The sequence below is a fragment of the Wolffia australiana genome, chromosome 4, assembly GCF_029677425.1.
Source record: "Wolffia australiana isolate 7733 chromosome 4, ASM2967742v1".
Classification (NCBI taxonomy): domain Eukaryota; kingdom Viridiplantae; phylum Streptophyta; class Magnoliopsida; order Alismatales; family Araceae; genus Wolffia; species Wolffia australiana.
This window is the reverse complement of record NC_135838.1, coordinates 4,555,314-4,569,942: the sequence shown is the minus strand read 5'-3', so window position 1 is coordinate 4,569,942 and position 14,629 is coordinate 4,555,314. Positions and strand designations below refer to the sequence as shown.

The window sequence follows — 14,629 nt, the reverse complement described above, 5'->3', positions numbered from 1 at the left end:
AAGCTTAGGTCTGGGTATGAATCAGGGAGCAGTGACAGAAATCCCCCTGTAGTAGATTCCACCACACCCAAGTCGTCTTTCACCGAACCCACATTCGTAGAGGAGATATTGATTAGACCCATACCAATGGACCCAATAGGTAATAGAACAGGAAACCCTGAGGTAGTTAACGATGGACGGAGGAGGATTAGAGAGTATTCCACACCAGCAGAAACCCCCATCTTAACCAGGATATCTGCCCCGATTGGAGAAGATGTGATGTTTAGAATCGATCCACACCAATTTCAGCTATTACCGTCCTTTTTGGGGAAGGCAAACGAAGAGCCAGTTGCACTTACCCCAGAATTTCCAAGGAAGTTGTGAGAATGAAACTATTCCATCATGCCCTTAAGGATAGAGCCAAGGATTGGTTTAGAACATTGGGAACAAATTTTGAATCATGGAATGATATGGAGAAGAGCTTCTTAAAAAGATATTATACAGTGGCTAGGACAAATTCTTTCAGAAGAGAGATTAGAAATTTTCAGCAGGGAAATGATACATTTAGCGAAGCATGGGAGAGATTGATGGGGCTCATTAGGAAGTGCCCCCACCATGGCATTCAAAAATGGGAGTTAGTGCAAATTTTTTATGAAGGCTTGAATGATGTGGAGAAAGGCAGAGTTGATATCTCAAGTGGAGGAGCAATAGCTGACATGTATGAAGATGAAGCTATGGCACTAGTACAAAAAATGTCCGATAATTTAGCCTATCACCAAGATGCCTCCGATCATGTTAGGGTTACCCCTCGGAAAGGTGGACTGTTGGATGTTAGAGGGGTTGAACCCCAGATTACTATGGATAGAATTGAAAAACAGATAGGTGTAATGATGGGAAAAGCCATGGAAAAGATGAATGAAAAAATAATCTCACTATGGCAAGGTCAGAATAGCGGAGGAGCACCCAACCAAATAAATCGATGTGAAATGTGCTCAAGTGATAGCCACACCGGAGAAGAATGCCCTATGATATCAGAAGTGAATGCTATAGGCAGGCAAGAAGGGAGCAATGTCCAATGGGGAACTAGAGGAAACTTAGGAGGACAGGGATGGAACAACAACAACCGACCACCCCAACAACAGTTCCAATCCAAGGCGAACAATCCCCACCACCAACAACATTATCAACCTTATCGAAATTTTTCAGATCCCACTAATGCGACTCTCACCAAGGTCATCGAGGAGCTGCAAGAAGACAAGAAAAGGATGCTCAAGCTTTTTGAAGAAATGGAGGAGAGGCATCGAAGGGAGATGGAGAAGCTCAAGGCGGAGATCGTCCTTCACAGCGGTCAACAATTTGCGCACGGGGGAGCACCGCAAGGTACGTGTGAAGACCCTAAGAAGATGGGCGCTAAATCAGGTAAACTCCCTACTCAGGCCTGTATTAATCCTAGCAATTTACTTTATGTTGATGACATGTGTAGTGTAGTTAATGAGCATATTCATGACATGCATGCATTGACTGAACAACAAGAAATAGGAGAGCTGAGTGCTATATCAAAACTTAGGAGTGGGAAAGAGTTGGCTAATCCATTTGCAGCTATAGAGAAACGAAATGAAGTGGAGGATAAGTTGGAGGAAGTAGAAAAGGATGAGGATGAAGGAGTAGAGGAAAATCTGGAAAAGGAACCCAACCCCAAAACATATTGCCCACCTATCCCTTTCCCTAGTACCTTACAAGCGAAGAAAGAAAAATCGAAAGACAGCCCACTTCTTGAGTATTTGAAAGAGGCTACGGTCAAAATTCCTGTTTTAGATGCGATCCAGTACATCCCTGATTATTCCAAAATTGTGAAAAACCTGTGTACACCTCCTAGGAAGCAAAAGAGGATTCAACTTTCTGAGAATATTAGTTCAATTTTTCTGCATGAATTACCTCAAAAGCGCAAGGATCCGGGAGCACTAGTGATCAAATGCGAAATTAGGGGGGAAGTATTCACCAAAGCCTTACTGGATTCAGGAGCAAGTGTGAATATTATGCCTAAGGCCTTATTTGAGACTTTTAAATTTGGTGAATTACAACCTGTAAATTTAGAATTGCAGTTAGCGGACGGAACAACTAGAAGACCGTGTGGACAGTCGGTGGATGTGGTGATGAAAGTAGAAAAGTGTTCATTTCCTGTCAATTTTATAGTAGTGGATGTAAAAAATTCAGGAAAAATTAGTCATGCACCGATTATTTTAGGACGGCCATTCCTAGCTACCGCAAGAGTGAACACATATTGGAATGCAGGAAAAATTAAATTGCGCATGGGAAAAGAAGAGGTTGAGTTACCAATCTCTCAATTGATGAAGTATCCCAATAGTAGCCAGGAAGACATTTATACATGTTCCCTAGATGATGAAAATGATGAATGCCATGCTATAGGGAAAGTAATATATGAGGTGGTGGCGGTGAATGAGAGTGCTTATGAGGGGAAGAAGGATGACCATGGTGAAATGAAGGGTGAAAACATGAATAACTACAGATCTACGCCCACTGACGAATTAGAATTGAAACATCTTCCTTCTCACCTTAAATATGTTTTTTTAGGTCCAAGAAAGACATATCCATTAATCATCTCTTCAACCCTCACTTTAGAGCAGGAAGTTAACTTATTAGATGTATTACGACAGCATAAGAGCGCTATTGGATGGACCATAGACGACATCAAGGGAATTAGTCCTGATATCTGTCAGCATAGAATTTTTATCGAGGAAGGATCCAAACCATCAATTCAGCATCAACGTAGATTAAATCCTTATCTTTACGATGTGGTGTCAAAGGAGATTACCAAATGGCTGAAAGCAGGATTCATTTACCCAATTTCAGATAGTAAGTGGGTGAGTCCAATTCATGTAGTACCTAAAAAAACAGGGATTACTGTCCAAAAGAATCAGGATGGAGAAGAGATCCAGACGAGGGTAGCATCGAGTTGGCGAGTATGCATAGATTACCGAAAGTTAAATCTAGCAACAAAAAAACACCATTATCCTCTACCTTTTATTGATCAAATACTTGAAAAATTAGCTGGACAGAGTTTTTATTGTTTCTTGGATGGGTACTCAGGATATAATCAAATTAGCATTCATGAAAGTGACCAAGATAAAACTACGTTCACGTGTCCTTTAGGAACATTTGCTTTTAGAAAAATGCCATTTGGACTTTGTAATGCACCAGCAACCTTTCAAAGGTGTATGAGTGTAATGTTTTTTGATCTAATTGGTACATGTCTTGAAGTTTTCATGGATGACTTTTCCGTGTTTGGTGAATCTTTTGAGTCTTGTTTGTCTAACTTGGATAAAGTGTTACAGATTTGCGAAGAAAACAAGTTAGTGCTCAGTTGGGAGAAATCCCATTTTATGGTGGACAGGGGGATCGTCCTAGGTCATCATATCAGCAAGGAGGGGCTGGCTGTGGACAAGGCAAAGATCGAGATCATCAAGGAGCTTCCACCATGCCGGCTTTTATCGTCGCTTTATTAAAGATTTTGCCAAAGTGGCTAAACCTCTCACTTTGCTTCTATCTAAAGACAAAGAACTTATTTTGAATGATGAATGCAATTTGGCTTTTAATTTGATTAAAGAAGCATTAGTTACGGCTCCCATCTTACAAGCTCCAAATTGGAGTGAACCCTTTGAGATTTTTTGTGATGCTTCAGATTATGCAGTGGGAGCTGATTTGGGACAACGCAAAGACAAGAAACTGACAGCTATTTATTATGCAAGTAAGACTCTCGACGCCGCTCAGGTAAATTACTCTACCACAAAGAAGGAATTACTTGCAATTGTCTTTGCTTTGGATAAATTTCGTAATTTGATGACCACCAAATTCTCATCAAAAGTATTCGTAATTTTATGACCACCAATTTGATGAGACTTTTTTATGAGACTTTTTTCCTTTGGCTAGTAAAAAATATTTAGGCTAAGTGGCTAGTAGAGATCCCCTCCACTATCTATCTGCATGATTATTGTTTTTTTCTTTTTTTTTGTGATGTGAATTGCCTGCTTGCACGACACTTATTTGCGGCCAAGCCACTTATTCAATGTGTCTTAGCATTGGGCTTCACTTATTCAACTGTGTGCAGATGTATTGGAGTGAACATGCATGACACTTATTTGCAGCCAAGCCACTTATTCAAGATACATGTGTCTTTGCATTTGGTTCACTCTACAGCATCGTTCCCATAAAGATAATACTTGCCTTAAGGTTTTATGCTCTTTATTATAGGGTGGGTCAAAGAAGGGTTGAGATCAGAACTTGAAAATCAGATTTTTCTATGAGACATGAATATTTCCATCATCTACCAAACTGGAGAAGACATCCCCTAAGAGAATCTTGCCCAATATCTAAAGACTGAGTTGGCTCTCTTTTAGGTGATCTTATCAGGGGGATACTATGAAGTCTTTCTTCTCATAGACATGTTATTTCCCTTTTGGCTCATGATTGAGGATGCTAGTCAACATTTCTTTCTTGGAGTATATAAGACTGCAAAAAATTCATGTTTTTTAAAAAAATCATGTAATGTCATGTTCTCCCCCCGAGAATCATGTTCTCCCTCCTAAATAATGCATGCAATGTCCCTATTGCATAAAAAAGTAAAATAAAAGGGAAAGGAAAGGGCAAACTGTGCATTTATTCGTGTTGTCGTTCATTTCCCCAACTTGCTGATTGCTTTATTCCTGAAAAACAAACCACTACTAAAAGAAAAAGGTTAATAAGAAATGCAGATTATTTATTTACTCCAGCAAGGCGATCCTATCTTGCCTACCTTTTTCATATTGATGGAAGAGGTATTCAGCCGATCGCTCACCCATGCGATCGATCACGGCCTCATTCAATCGTATTTTACAAAAAGGGGCTGTCTGATGCTCTCGCATTCTCTATTTGCAAACGATGCCCTCCTCTTTCGATCTGGTCGGTTTGGTCAACCCTGACCAAGTCGAACCGGCCGGCTTGGTCAACCATGATCGAGCCAAACTGGTTGACTCAGTCAATCATGAACGACTCAAAAAGGTCGTCTCGGTCAATAATGACCCACTCGAACTGGTCGACTCGGTCAACCGTGATCGAGCCAAATTGATCGTCTCGGTCAGCTCTGACCGAGCCGAACCGGTCCACTTGGTCAAACCTGATCGACCCGAACGGGTTGACTTGGCCGATGCCATCGGAGTCAAAATGGTTGACTTGGTCAACCCTGGACGAGTCGACATGGTTGACCCAGTCGACATTGAAAGGGGTGAATCTATCAGAGTTGACCAGGCCAACCAAGTAGCCTTCACTACACTGGACGCCGCCGTCCAGATTAGCCCTACGCATGATAACACACCACCTGGATGACCACCACCGATGACCTGGGCCACGAAGATGATGGGCAATACATGCGCGGTTACTCATCAGCCCCTCTCTAAGCCCATGCTCCCACCCCTCTATGATGACACGACCCCCATACGGGGTTACACTGACTCGGAAGGGATGCGAGTAGTAGCCTTCTCCAAAGAGGAGGTCTCGAAGATGGCAGTACCATTTGCATACACATTGATAGGGAGATTTGCTATGAAACGCCCACTTATTGACAATATCATGAAGGTCTACTTAACGCCGGGGAATTTCCTCTGATCGGTGGTCATTGACGCACGTAACCACCGGAGTATCTTCATTTGCTTCGAAATGGAAGCTGACTTTAGGAGGGCTTGGAGTTGAACTACGTGGACAATCAGTGGCTCCATCATGCACACCTATTGCTGGACAGTTGAAGAGACGAGCACCCGAGAGCACTGTCCTCATTCCGTGCTGACATGGATAGGTTTCCCAAGGCTACAGCCTCATCTCTTCATGCCCACTGCTCTTGAATCTTTAGCTGGTGTAGTTGGAACATTTATACGTCTTGATAAAGATGTAGAATTGTTCAATCACCCAGGATGTGCACGGGTATGTGTCGAGATAGATCTCCTTGCGCCCATCCACCGCATGATACTCATTCAGAACGGAGAAGAGTTGATTCGTCAGCCCATCGTGTATGAGAACCTCCCACAGTTCTGTACACATTGTACCCTCCTTGGCCATAATATTCATACGTGCCGCCAAAAGGCGTCACTGACCACCTCAACTCCCATGGAGGAGTACCTTCCCCCTTTGCCCTATAACGATTATATCCTTGCCATCAACCACACTACCCATGACCGCCACCCCACTCGATGGCCACCACCGAGCACCCGTCCCGCCCCTATATCGCAGGGTGTGCCTATTGCCTCATCCTCACGGGACTCCATGTCGGCTAAGCCGGTACCGACTAAGCTTGGCCTGATAGCCTCACAGTGGGTGAAGGAAGGGCGCTAATAAGCGCCCTCCAACCCACAACCCAAAGGCATCTTCTGTTAGTACTCGACCAGGAAAAGGTAAGGAGATAAGGGCCCCAATTACCTCAAACACCTTTGCCTTAATAGATGTGCTCAGGAAACATGATGGAGATTGCACGGAGGTCGAACATAACTCCACTATACCATCCCCTCGTCCTTCATCCTCGCGTCCCTCCCTAGCACCTCAACCTACATCGTCCCACACCTATCCCCCCCTAGCACTTACTCCACCATCCCCAGCTATCCGCTCTCCACCACCTGTCCGTCCTACCACCTCTACCCATTCCACACTCTCTCCCCGACCTACATCTCCATCATTCCTACCCCGCTCCCTCCCGTCACACTCCCCTCCCCCTTGCTCCCCTCCCCCCTCGCCCCGCTCCATCCCCTCCACCTCGCTCCCCTCCACCTTGCTCACCGGCCATTACCATCCCTAGCTTACCAGCCCACCCTAACCATACCCCCCCCCACCGGATATACTCACCTTCTTGTCCGACCTCCACCCATCACATATACCTTTCGAGCAGCAGGGATGATTGACTAACACTCAAACACCACTCCCTAGTTCAAAGGACACCTGTGGAGATACTAGCGGCCACGCCTCCACAGGAGAGGAGGACGATGCCGCCTCCCTCTCTGAGGAGTCAGATGTGGACACCTCTCCTCCCTAGGTCATCATTCGGATACTCTGCATACACATCGCATTTATAACACCCGATCACGGGTGCGTCACACGAGTCGATATTTTTATGATTCCAAGCCTTGTTTGGAATTATAGAGGGATCGGTAACCCTCTAACCCAGTCACATCTCCTCTCCCTAGTCAATAAGTACAAACTCGAAAAAGTTGGACTTATTGAACTAATGATCACATTAGATTGCTCCCATTCCATTACGAGGAAACTTGGAATGGATCATGTTTGTTGTCATCCCTCGAATAAGCTCTGGCTTTTTTGGAAGCGGGACTATTCGATGGAACTACTAGCTGAAGGGACCCAGTACGCCACTTTTGACGTACCAACCTTCCCAAAGCCCTATAGGCTTACTATAGTCTATGCCTCATAGACACTTAGTGCGGGAGGCCCTCTAGGGGGAACTCACTTTACATATTCGATCTAACTCACAGCTTGTTGACCTCCCTTGGTTTCTAGCTGGGGATTTCAACTGCATACGGGCAGTCAACGAACGCTAGGGAGGACACCTCCCTAGGCCAAGTTCTATGCAAGTGTTCAACGATTTTATCCACCAGACATCTATGGTGGAGCCTCCTACTATCGGAGAGAAGTGAACTTGGTGTAATCAGCGTTAAGCAGATGCGCGTATGTACCAACAGCTCGACCGTTGTTTCACCAATAGCACGGCGCTAATGCAGTGCACCATTGTGATTGAGATCCTCCGGAGATATTATTCGGATCACTCACCGATCCTCCTTCCCCCGGACTCGAGTGATCAAGTTTGCCGCCCCCCATTCCGCTTCCATGCCATGTGGTTATAGCATAACGACTTTCGTCATTTTGTACACAGCCATTGGCATGGAACGATCCCGACATCACCTATGGAGAACTTCAGCTATCGCCTAAGGAATCTCAAACGCCACCTGAAATGGTGGAATCGACATGTCTTTGGAGACGTCCACGAGCCAGTTGAAGCACTCAAGATGGAATTAGCTGTCGTCGAGCGACAGTTGCAAGATGTCTGGACGGACGAGGTGGGAGAGTGCCAAGTTCGACTTAAGGAGAAGCTTGAGGATGCTATGCGGTGCCAAGAGATTTTCTATCTCCAAAAATCACGTTATCCAATGGCTACAAGAAGGTGATAGAAACACACGTTTCTTTCACGCCTCGATCTGTCGTAGAGCAAGGCCCAATTATATGACTCTACTAGAGACGTCTAATCAGGACCTGGCCTAGGTGCCAGATGTAGGAGTGGCGTTTTACCGCTCGCTCCTATCCTCACAACCAACTATGGTGAGTGGGGACCTTCTCGCCTCTATCCCTCATTTGGTGACCAACCAGGAAAGCGCCCTCCTCACAACCCTACCCACTCGAGCGAAGATCAAGGAGGTATCTTTTCCTTGGCTGGAACAAAGCCCCCGGACCGGATGGATTCTCAACGGAATTCTATACGGCCTGTTAGGACATCGTAAGCATAGATTTGGTGCTCGCTATCAAGGAGGTGTTTACGCGCAAAGTCTTCCCTCGTAGTTGGAAATCTACTTTTCTGGCGCTCATACCAAAAGTGGCTCTTCCAACTACCTTTTGAGACTTTCACCCCATTAGTCTTTGTAATGTATACTACAAAGTTGCGTCCAAAATCATTACAAAGAGACTAGGGAACCTCGTCGAGCGACTCATCTCGCCTGAGTAGTGTGGTTTTGTCATGGGTCGACAGATCCATGACAACATCATGCTCGTTCATGAGCTAGCCCTATCCTTGGACGCTCATATCCTGGGTTCAAATGTCATCATCAAACTGGATATGGAGAAGGCCTTTGATCGAGTTGAGTGGAATTTCCTCACCATAGTGTTGCACCGCTTTGAGTTCACTACTGAGTTCATCGATCTTGTCGATGCTTGCATAAGAGAGAATCACTTCTCTCTTTTGATGGATGGAAACTCCACTGGCTTCTTCACGGCACGAGAGGTCTCCGGCAAGGCGATCCTATCTCGCCTACCCTTTTCATATTAATGGAAGAGGTCTTTAGTCGATCGCTCACAGTGCGATCGATCACGGCCTCATCCAACCGCACTTAACGGAAAGGGGATGCCCGATCCTCTCACATTCTCTATTTGCAGACGATGCCATCCTCTTCCTCAATGGATCTAAAAAATCCATTGAGGAACTTATGAGTGTCGTCACGGCATATGAGCAAGCTTCGGGCCAACTCGTAAACGCCTCGAAGAGTAGCTTTATAGTTGGTCCTTCCACTACTATAAAGCGCTCTCAGATCATCCAGCACTAAACTTGCTACTCACGAGGATGTCTACCCTTCAAATATCTTGGATGTCCTATCTTTATAGGACCCACGAGGCATCATTACTTTGATACCTTGTTGAGTAAACTCCAAAAGAAACTAGAGGGATGGAAACTTTGTTTCCTCTCACCTGGCGGATGTATCCAACTTATTCGTCACGTCCTCATGAGTATCCTAGTGCACACCCTCGCGGTTCATTCACTGTCTTCTACGGTCCTCTGCTTAGTGGAACGACTATGCGCACATTTCTTACGGTCAGGTAACCTCGAGGGAGAGCGCCGCCACCATTGGGTTTCTTGGGAGAAAGCATGTTGGTCGACGGATGAGGGGGGTCTAGGGATCAGATGCCTCACGGATGTCCAGGATATGCTCCAAAAGAAACTCGTATGGCATTTGCACAGCACATACTCACTATTGGGTTGTTACATTTATGCCAAGTATGGCGAGTGGGCCCATCGAGAGGTTGATATTTGGGGTCCTCGACGATGGCGGACGTGGCAGCGCCATTGGCTTCATCTTGCCTAGGTCACCGGCTAGCATATAGGACGAGGAGAGATTAGCGCCTGTTTTGATACCTGGCATGCTACTGAACCACTCGTGCACCATCTACAATTTGTCCCACATGAAGTGCGACTAACAGTGGCTAAGCTACTTATGGTAAACACGCAACACCTACTGGAAGCAGCATGGCCTCCCTTCAGATACGTTACCTGAGGTCTAGAATACCTCAAATGGGTCTACTCTTGACTTTGTCATTTAGACGCTCACACCCGAAGGAACATACTCGTGCAAATCTTCATGGGAACATTTCCGTAAAAAATCCCCCATCCAGCATTGGGGTCGCCGCACCTGTCATCCGGCAATCCTTCCTCAAGTCTCCTTTTTTCCCTGGAGACTCTTGCATCGCGGCCTACCAACCGATGATCGAGTGACCCGTAAAGGTCACTGCTGTCCCACAGCCCCACATATTGAGACCATGAATCATCTTTTCATTCATAGTGAGACATCACTTGAATGCTGGCGCCAAATCACATACCATTGGTGTCCACTGACCCCGTTTGAGTGTTTTGGCAAGTTTCTTCTCTCGCCAACACGCTCTACACGGAGCCCCATCCTACACATCACTATAGCTTATCTACTATGGGAGATATGGAAAGGGCGAAATTCTTCTCGTTTTGTAGGTACGCCCATACGTGTCGTGGATATCATCTGTCGAGTTCAGTTGTGGCTAAGGCGCATCCACCATCTAATTCCCCCTCGAGCCAGCAGATCAACACTCGCCTGTGACCCCCTCCGCTCCATGGGCATTCAGGTGCCACCGCCCCCATCCTCATTCAGTATCGAGTTGTTATTGGCTTCCACTGTCAATAGACATCCTTAAATTGAATGTGGATGGTGCGGCCAAAGGGAACCCACGGCCAGTTGGGGGACGGGGTATCCTCCAGGACCATATGAGGAGTATACTCTTTGCTTTTTCTTCTTTCTACAACATACAGCCTAATACAGTAGCCAAGGCTATGGCGATCCGTGATGGTCTACTCCTCTGTAAGGAACGGAACCTTCACCATATCGTCGTGGTATTGGACTCACAGATATTAATTGATATGCTTCGGCTAGGTACATGCTCCTAGTGGCGACTCCAACGAGTATGGCAAGACATCATGCGGTAACGTCCTCGCACAAAATGCTTTCGTCATCAGCTGCGGGAGGGCAACCAGACAGCAGATGCACTCGCCAACCATGCGGTACATGCACAAACCCCCTCCTCCATCTTTCTTTCTTGGCAGGCGCTCCTTATGACAACTAGAGGTTGTTATCACGTCGATTGTCTCGGTATGCCGACCCTCCGCACACGGCGCATCCTCACAAGCCCGCAAGATTAGAGGATTGTGTGGAACCCTAGAGCTAGAGGGGTGGACTGCCCTTCATCGCCTTGACTAGAGCCCTCACCACGCCCTTCACCGCCCACTTGACGAAGGCAAGGACATCTCCCTGACTACATCGTCACTACGGGGCGGCTCTGGTGGGATGACGACGTGCACACTTCTCCGAGAGCTTGCAAGGTATCATTTATGTATCTTTTCTTTTTCTCAACATGGGCGTGGACGAGTGGGATCCAAGTGTAATTGGGATATTTATACTTGCTCCATGCCTATAAACATTGACAAACACTTCACTTTATAGATAAAATCCCCCTAGGTGGCGTCCAGGACATGGATGGATCGGTCTACGGGCACAACCCCAGGGTTGGTCGTACCCGGCACCGTGTTTTTTGCGAATTTTTAAAAAAAAAATCCTAACGGGAACCCTAACTCTAAAACCCAAAGCCTAAGCCTAACCCTAACCTTAACCTTAACCCAAAAACCCTAACCCTAATCCTAACCCTACCCCTAAAATCCAAACCCTATTTATTCACGTGAGAAATGAAATTTTATGAAGAAAAAGGATATATTTATAAGGAAAAAATGAGTATTAAGATTATTTTCAAACTTTGAGGGGCTTTTCATAAATTTTAGTTGTAATGATGCCCTCTAAAACAGCTCTCGGTCATGGTTGCAGGCGTAAAGATATTATTTAAACTGCTCCAGGGTTTTATTGCAATTATTTAATATTTTTTTTGATGTTTTAGGAGAAACCAGAGGAGAGAGAGTGCGCAAGGGGCATTTACAATTACTTGTGGACGACGTCTAGCAGCAATTCTAGGATTTTTAAGGACTTTTCTGCAAAAAGGAGAATTCAAAATGCGCCAGCCAATGAGAGACCAACACATCATGGCATCTTAAAAAAAATAAATGAATAGATAAATGAATTAAAATCCAATGGATTAAATTGGTTTAAAATTCATTTATTAATATGTTTTGTTGCTGAAGTCCGATTGAGATGATTTTTTATGGATTTGCTCGTCTTGATCCCCTCTTTCTATCTATATGGTTGGATCATTCAGATCCTATCTACATTGATAGATAAAAATTAATCACTAAACAGGGGTAAAATGGTGATTTTTAACATGTAATCTAAGTATAAAAGCTAAATTTTGAGAGGGGGAGCTCATTCTTGATGGTGCTCTATCACAGCTGCAAGACAGAGAGGAGCTCCAGCTTTGATCAACCTATTTGGTACTTTTTCCTTCTTTGTATTTGAACTTTTGGTGTATTTTGGATGTTGTTAGTTGAATTTCTTAATCTTTCTTCTTGATCCTTGTCTGAACTTCTAAATCGCTTGGCTTGAGCGGAATACAAGCCCTGACTAGGATTTAGAGGAGAAATTGACAGATTTTCTAGCTATTCCAAGTGCATGTAAAAGAAAACTATAAAAAACTTATAAAAAGGGTTAACATTCTAGGATAAGAAATTTTCCATTTCATTATCCAATAGAGTAGTTATTACTGAATTGTCAAACCTAAAGAACCAACCAAAACACTTCTAAATTTTATTCTTAATCTCTCTAATTGAATACTTTGATCCTTTAAATTGGATCAAATAATTCAATTTAGAGCCCATATTTCTTCTATTCCTCTTACCTCTCCTACCTTCCCTTCTAAATTCCTCATTTAATTAGGGTGATTTGATCTTCATTGAAGATCTAATTAACTTTGATTAGTGTCAAATTATTCAAGTGGATCATTGATTGAATTAGCTTACTAGCTTCCCTTGGACGACACCCTCTACTTATCATTATACATCTTAAGTAAGGTTTTATAAATTTTATTGTATAAGCCAAAATTGACAACGACAAGGGATTAAATTTTGTAAAATTGACCCTTATTTTTGGCTTATCAGCGGTCCCATCACTGACTGCCTCACGGTGGAGCTGTTGATTTGGACATAGGCCGTTGAACAAGCTTCCTAGCCTGGTAAGCTCTTGATGACGCAAGCACCGTCCTCCGCCTACCCGATTTTGGGAAGGTGTTTGAGGTTACCTGTGACGCCTCACGCGTCATGATCGGTGGTGTCCTTAGCTAGGAGGGTAACCCCATGGATTTTTTCAGCGAGAAGTTGAACGACGTTAGACTTTGCTACTTGACATACAACAAGGAGTTCTACATAGTCGTCCAAGCAATGAGACACTAGCGACACTGTCTCCTTTCCAAGGAGTTTGTGCTCTTCTCGGATCACGAGGCACTCAAATACCTGCACTCCCAATAGAAGTTGAGTGATCGTCACGCGAGATGGGTCGAGTATTTGTAGGACTATTCCTTCGTCATCAAGCATAAGAATGGCAAGGATAACATCATCGCCCACGTGCTTAGCCAATGAGCCCTCGTGCTCAACATCATGAGGGTGAAGGTCCTCGGGTTCGAGACCATCTGACAGTTGCCCTGACTTTGGACTGATCATCACTAGAGTTCGATAGGGACCGTCCCGCGACTACTGAGACTACGTCATTACCGATGACTATGTGTTCTACTAGAACAGACTATTCGTGCCACACACCTCCCTGCGTGACTTCCTCACATGGGAGTGTCACGCCGCAGGTCTTAGCGGTCACTTTGGATGTCACAAGACCATATCCGCTGTAGAATACCAATTCTATTGCCGTCGCTGAAACGCGAAGTCGACAACATTGTTGCCAAATCGCGTGTATGTGCCTTGGCCAAATAGTTAAAGAATCACGCCAGGTTGTATACCTCGCTACCGATGCCTAAGCGTCCCTAGGACGACGTCAGCATGGACTTCATCCAAAGACTGCCCTGGACAACATGATGACATGATTGCATCATGGTTGTCTTCGATAGGTTCTCGAGGATGGCACACTTCGTGCCCTGTGCGAAGACTTTCGATGCTACAAAGGTCGCACAATTGTTCTTCAGAGAAGTCGTGCTCCTCCATGGCCTGCCAGCTTCGATCATGTCCCACTAAGACGTACGCTTCACGAACTATTTCTGGAAGACATTATGGAGTCTCCTCGGTACACAGCTCAAATTTTCAACTGCCTACCATCCGTAGACCGACGGTCAAACGGAGGTCGCCAATCGAAGTTTGGGCAACCTTCCACATTCCCTAGTAGGCGAACACATCGCGACTTTGGATTTGACTCTCCCTCGCGCCGAGTTCGCATACAACTCCTCAGTAAATTGTACCACCCTGTTGAGCCCATTTGAGATCGTCTATGGTAGGGCCCCTTGTTGCCCAATAGACTTAGCACCCATTGACCCGCATGTTAGGGTATCCGAGGATGGCATTGCATTCACCCAACATATTTCTGCATTGCATCAGCATATCCGTGATAGGATCAATAGCCAAAATGTATTGTACAAGAAGACTGCCGACCTGCACCAC

The 14,629-nt window shown here is 45.1% G+C and overlaps 1 non-coding gene across 1 annotated transcript; it reads right to left on the bottom strand.

The window, feature by feature from the left end:
- Window positions 1-495: 495 nt before the first annotated feature.
- On the bottom strand, window positions 496-601 carry LOC144702829 (small nucleolar RNA R71). Its single transcript, XR_013581404.1, has one exon. It is a non-coding gene; the product is annotated as a small nucleolar RNA R71 (small nucleolar RNA).
- Window positions 602-14,629: the final 14,028 nt, after the last annotated feature.